This window comes from Nicotiana attenuata, chromosome 1 (genome assembly GCF_001879085.1).
Source record: "Nicotiana attenuata strain UT chromosome 1, NIATTr2, whole genome shotgun sequence".
Lineage (NCBI taxonomy): Eukaryota > Viridiplantae > Streptophyta > Magnoliopsida > Solanales > Solanaceae > Nicotiana > Nicotiana attenuata.
This window is the reverse complement of record NC_031989.1, coordinates 68,032,093-68,037,864: the sequence shown is the minus strand read 5'-3', so window position 1 is coordinate 68,037,864 and position 5,772 is coordinate 68,032,093. Positions and strand designations below refer to the sequence as shown.

The 5,772-nt window shown below is 35.9% G+C and overlaps 1 pseudogene; it reads right to left on the bottom strand.

Moving 5' to 3' along the window:
• Positions 1 to 949, bottom strand: part of LOC109237024 — a 3,891-nt pseudogene extending 2,942 nt beyond the window's left edge.

The window sequence follows — 5,772 nt, the reverse complement described above, 5'->3', positions numbered from 1 at the left end:
TATATATTTATTGACTAATGAATAGTTCATTGTTATCAGCACAAGTTGTGAAGTTGTGATTTCCTCGCTTTATTTTAAAAATGAAGAGAGTATGCCACAACCTTATTTTGTCTTCCACATCTTGTAACGACCCAGCCGGCTGTTTTGAGCAATTGCATTCCGTTCAGTTATTTGAAGTCTTGAACAACATTGTATGATGTATTATGACTTGCGTGAATCGTCGATTTCGGTTTTCAGGTTATTCAATTGTTTTGGAAGAATGATTCTCAACTACGAAGCTTTAAGTTGGAAGAGTACCAAGTTTGACTTTTGTATTTGACCCTGGATCGGAGTTTTTCTGGTTTCATTAGGTCCGGATGGTAATTTTGGACTTGGTTGTATTCCCGGATTCGCATTTGGATATTTCTAGAAGGTTTCGACACATTTTGGCGAAAATTGGAAAATTGGAGCTTTGGAAGGTTGAGAGGTTTGACCAGGAGTTGACTTTGTTAATATCAGGTTCAGAATTCGTTTCCGGGAGTTGGTATAGCTCCGTTGTGTCATTTGAAACTTGCATGCAAAATTCAACGTCATTCCGGATTGATTTGATATGTTTCAGCACGAGTTTTAGAAGTTAAAAGTTCATAAGTTCATTAAGTTCGATTTGAGGTGCGATTTGTAATTTTGATGTTGTTTGATATAATTTGAGGCCTCGAGCAGGTCGGCGTTATGTTTTGAAACTTGTTGACATATTTCGACGGGGTCCTGGCGGCCTCGAGTGTGTTGCGCATGGGCTACGGACCGTCCTTCTATTTTAGACTGCTGGTTTCTGTTACCTGGTGTTCTTCATCGCGTTTGCACCTTTACTTCCGTGTTCACATAGTGTTATGGTGGTCTCAGATACTTTGTTCTTCGCTATCGCAAAGAGGTGACTGCGTTCGCGAAGGTTGAAGGATTTATGATGTCGCATTCGCGTTCTTAGTTACGCGATCGCGTATAAGGGAAGCTGGAAGGGCCTCAAGCCTTTGTTGTATGCGATTGCGTGAATACAACCACGTCCGCGTAGTCAGCTGGAAGCTATGTGTCGCATTCGAGACTGTGTGTCGCAAAGGAGGTTTGGTCAGCTGTCATCATTTTTGTCTCCGCGACCGCGAGTGATTTTCCGCGATCGCGATGAGTAAATCACTGGTTAGAATATAAGAACTCTATTTCAAGGGTTAACCATTATTATCATTTTTGGAGTTGTAGACCTCGGCTTTGCGAGATATTTCGTGGGGTTTTCAAGCAATTCATTGGGGTAAGTGTTCTTTACCCGAATCTTATTATATTTCATGAATCCATTGTTATTTTCATCATTTAATTAGTGAATTAAGTTGGAAATTTTGGGAAAATTTATACAAAATTTCAAAATGTAAAATGAGGATTTGAAGGGCGATTCGATATCGAAATTTGGTAATTCTTGTGTGGTTGAACTCGTTATCGAATGGGGATTCGGATTTTGTGAATTTTGTCGGGTTCTCAGGTGCGGGTCCAGGGTTAAATTTTTAGTTTTCTTTAAAGATCGAAGCTTTATTATCCAAAATTATTTTTTATGGTGTTTATTTATGATATTATGTTATTTTGGCTAGATTTGAGCCGTTCAGAGGTTGTTTCACACGAGAAGGTCATTTTAGAGTATCAGTTTAGCTTCTTTAAGGTACGTATTTTTGTCTAACTTTGAATGGGGGAAACTATCCCTTAGGATTCGAGTTCATTGTGCTATTGGTGTTATGTAAAAGCCGTGTACGCAAGGTGACAAGTGGGTACACGGGCTATATGTGATATTTGACCCGTTTAGGTTATCTAGACTCCTTCCATGTCTTTAGTTAAATTGTCATGACGTGTTATGTCTCTCACTGTTAATATACCCTTACATGCTTTATTTGACATTATTAGCACTTATTGTACCCAGTACTTGTTATGTAGCCCTTACATGCTTTAGTTGTAGTTATTGCCTTCCTTATTATCTTGTTACCTTTTAATTGTTGAGTAACTTCCATGACTCCTTGCTTATCTGCTACTTGTCTTAATGTCGTAATTGCACACTTTAGTTGTCACGTGCTTCACTTGTCCTGTTAACTTTTGTTTTTTGTATTATTTGTTGCGTTCCTTGATTTTTACGTGATTCCTTCATTGTCGTGCACCCATACCCTATGATTGTAGAATTTTTTGTAAATTGAATATTGGATTTTTGATGTTATTGATTTATTTATGGATCGTGTTGCATGCCGCAACAAGTGAAATAAGGGTGGATTTATGTTGATATGGTGGGATCGGGTTGCGCCCCGCAACATGTGAAATAAGGGTTGAATGATATGGTAAATAAGGGAGAATTATGATATTGAATCTGACTATATGGTGGGATCNNTATATATATATATATATATATATATATATATATATATATATACATATATATATATATATATATTTTATTGATATTTACATGGTGAAATAAGGGAGGATCGTGTTGTACGTTGGGATCGGGTTGTGCGCCGCAACAGTTTATGCGTTTTGTATTCCTTGTTGTATTGCATTGGCTTCGGTTCTTTCGTACGAGACTTTGGAGATTGGTATTCCCGGTTTTTACTGATTTTCGGGGATTGAGTTGTTTTCATTAGTTACTGCATTGTCGTCATTCCCTGTTATCCTTTCCTATTACTATTACTTTAGTGAATTGATTTTCAAGATGAATTTACTACGATGAGTCATTATCTCATACCCTATTGAGTTGTTGGTAATATAACAGTTTTAAATAAAAGAATTATTAACATTCTTACCTTATGTTACTCTTAAGTTAAACTCGTCGTTTCATTCAGTACTTTACTATTTTTAATACTTGTCATATTTCACTTTAATTGATTTCTCAACTTAATCTCCTTACCCTGTCTGATGTTTTTAATTTACTTAAAAAGAATCGTTATTAGGTTTTAATTTAATGAATTTTATATTAAATTCAGTAGCTTATCCGGTGATTTATTTTATTTTTTAAATATTATTTTCTTCACCCAAATAATTTCTAAAATAAACTCATTTTTTCATTGATTTCCTACTTCGTTCAGAAACTGTAATTTTACTTTATGGTATATAAATAAATCTCTTGAACATCTTAATTAGCAATTGACATGGATGCTATATACTGGGTTATCACATGAATTTTGTTGTGCGAAAGTGATTTGGAAAAATGTGGGCACAAGGTGCCTTGTGTGTAAAGTTTGGAAATTGGGACTTATGATCTGAGATTACGAGAAGTGGTATTTGGGATAGTTCTTGTTGAAATTCGTAAATTAGAAATGATTTGCTTGATTGAGTTGTCATTGATTTCCTTGCTTGGATACATTCATATCTCACTTGTACCCCGACTGTGTTTTTGCTTAATTATTTGGTTGTTTCTCATTGCTATTCGTGCTTCCATTATTTTCACCGTTGAATGTAATTTGGAATCCTTCTACTATTGGCCTTAAATTGATGTTCTTTCCTTGTTAACTTTATGTTATATCCTGCATAGGTTTACATGTCTGGTAGGTGTCTTGACCTGGCCTCGTCACTACTCTATCGAGGTTAGGCTTGATACTTACTGGGTACCACTGTGGTGTACTCATACTACACTTCTGCACGTTTTTGTGCAGAACCAAGCACTTCAGATCGAATTGGTCTTGAGACTTATACTCGTGCGGCTGGAGACTTCAAGGTACACTTGCTGGACGTTTGCAGGATCCGAAGTCACTTTCTGTTGTATTTATGTCCATTATTTCCCATTATTCCAGAACAGTGATGTATTCATTACATATAATTACTCATAGAAAGGATTAGGACTTGTACTACCGATTTTGGGATATTATATCATGTTGAAACTACTGGCCTATTTAGAAATTTCTTGTTCATGTTTGATAGCTGATTAGCAGAACTGGTTATCATTTCAGTATGTGTTAGCCTTACCTAGTTTAGAGACTGATGGTAGGCTATAATCTCATGTTTTAGTCAATTATTACATTCCAATTTAATGCAATTTAGTTGAGTTTGAGCTTTAATCGCTAGTGTTTTACACTAATTGTGTGTTTTATGTCTTGTAGGAGTGATTCCGAGTTATGTAGATGTTGTTCAAGTGATTTGGAGCTTTGAAGTCTGAGTAAAGGGCCAAGGAATTTAGCCGGGATCGTATTCGGGGATCAACGGATGATAGTTCAACGAAATGAAGAATCGAGCAGGCACACATACATTTTCACTCAAAACTACGTTTGGGCTCCACAATATATTGTTGGAAAGCTAATTCAAAGGGCTACAATTTTCATGTTTTATGTTTTTTTCAAATTCACAACAGAACAGGGTGAAAAGTGCGCGGCAAGTGTGCGGCCGCGCGCTCGTCGCGCATATGGGCAGAAAGTGTGAAAAGTACGCGGCCAAGTGCGCAGGCACACTTCCAGGTGCGCGGCCGCGCACGTCCTGTCCGGTAAAAGTGTCCTTTTTCTCGTAAGAGAAGGTGTAATTATTTGGGCCCAACCCTACTTGGTATATATATACATGAAAATACGGTATTTTGAGGACTTTGACATATCTAAGACCTAAGGAGGCTAAGGAGAAGTTGGAGAAGCAAGAGCACAAGTTATGATGAATTACTCCATATCCATGGAGTAGTTCTCTTCAGGGTTTGATGGATTTGGTGTATTGATATTTGTTTGTGGATTATAACTCTAGTTTATGTATTGAAATCATTTTGGATGTTTTAACCATTGTATCTACATTCACTTGTTCATGTAATCCAAGAGGCATAACTTGTGATGTTTTTGCATTCTACCTTGTTAGTTGAATTCAATTGATTCTTCTTAGTAATCGAAAGAGGCTAGTTGAATTGTTGATTAAACTTAGTTAGGAGGATAATCAAGAGAGGTTCTCCTAAAGACCAATTCACTACGAATTCTTGCATATCTTCACCGATCTCAAATTGATTCATCTTGTGAGGTTGAGACTTAATCGTGAGAGGAGTTTCTACTAAACAATTGAATTAATAACCAAGTGAATTCGAGAGACTCGCTTGAACATTTGAAGTGTTATCTAGAGATAGATCCCAAACATTTGTCTTGCACATATCCTATCAACCCTATCTTCTCCCCATTGATATCTTCCTTTGCTTACTACTTGCGTTGTTTGTCATTCTTCAATAGTTTAGACTCTTAGTTAATTTTAGTATTAAACACAAAAATCTAAATTGTTGATCATCTTGGATGGTGATCCAGCTACAAACTACAATAATACTGTTTAACTCCAATCCCTGTGGATACGATATTATATTTTAGGATATTTGACTAGCGAGCATATTTTAGTGTGTGTTTCAAGCTCATCAGAGACTAGGTACCATCGACTCCTTCAGAGGAATTTTGGGTCGTGACACATCTATTGGTGCTATCGTGTATTAAGAATTATGTAATGTTCTAGCTCATTTTATTCTATTTGATTTAAAAAATTATTTGATGTTTCACCTCATTTTATTATCCTATTTGATGTTTTCCCCCATCCATTGTTTATGATGGAAACGAACATATCATGTGAAAAGATTATAGTTGAATCGCACCTCCATGTGAAAGCCTAGTATAATGAACCATTATATTGCGAAGACAAGAGAGAAAAGAGGAAAGACCGAAAAACTAAAAGAACGAAATTCAATAGAAACCAAATTATACATTTCTTTTTTATTAACGAAAATAAGAAAAAGAATATTTATATGATGGTTTAATTTTAATTTGTTCTTTATTAAAA